Source organism: Alligator sinensis, unplaced genomic scaffold, assembly GCF_000455745.1.
Source record: "Alligator sinensis unplaced genomic scaffold, ASM45574v1 scaffold28_1, whole genome shotgun sequence".
In the NCBI taxonomy this organism is placed as follows: domain Eukaryota; kingdom Metazoa; phylum Chordata; order Crocodylia; family Alligatoridae; genus Alligator; species Alligator sinensis.
The window spans coordinates 1,829,317-1,829,973 of NW_005842133.1; positions in this window are offsets into that span (position 1 = coordinate 1,829,317).

The window sequence follows — 657 nt, forward strand, 5'->3', positions numbered from 1 at the left end:
GTTGGGGAGTGTTCTCAGCAGCTCGGAGGCAGAGAGGGATCTTGGAGTCATAATTGACTCCAAGATGAACATGAGCCGGCAGTGTAACGAGGCCATCAACAAGGCCAATCGCACCTTGTTGTACATTAGCAGGTGCATGACTAATAGATCAAAGGTGATGATGCTCCCCCTCTATGCGGCACTGGTCAGGCCGCAGTTGGAGTACTGTGTCCAGTTTTGGGCGCCACACTTCAAGAGGGACGTGAGGAATATCGAAAGGGTCCAGAGGAGGGCCACTCGCATGATTAGTGGCCTTCGTGATAGACCCTACGGGGGGAGGTTGAGAGAGCTGAATCTCTTCAGCCTTCACAAGAGATGGGTTGAGGGGAGATCTTGTGGCGCCTATAAACTTATTAGGGGAGGTCAACAGGGAATAGGGGAAGCGCTGTTTACTAAGGCGCCCCAGGGAGTGACTAGGAATAACGGGTATAAACTAGTTGAGAGTGGATTTAGGTTAGATATTAGGAAGAAATTTTTCACAGTAAGGGTGGCCAGGATCTGGAATGGGCTTCCGGAAGAGGTGGTGCTATCACCTAGCTTGGAGGTCTTCAAGAGGAGGCTAGATAGTCACCTGACTGGGCTGGTGTCATCTGACCTCGGTCCTCTTTCCTGCCAGGG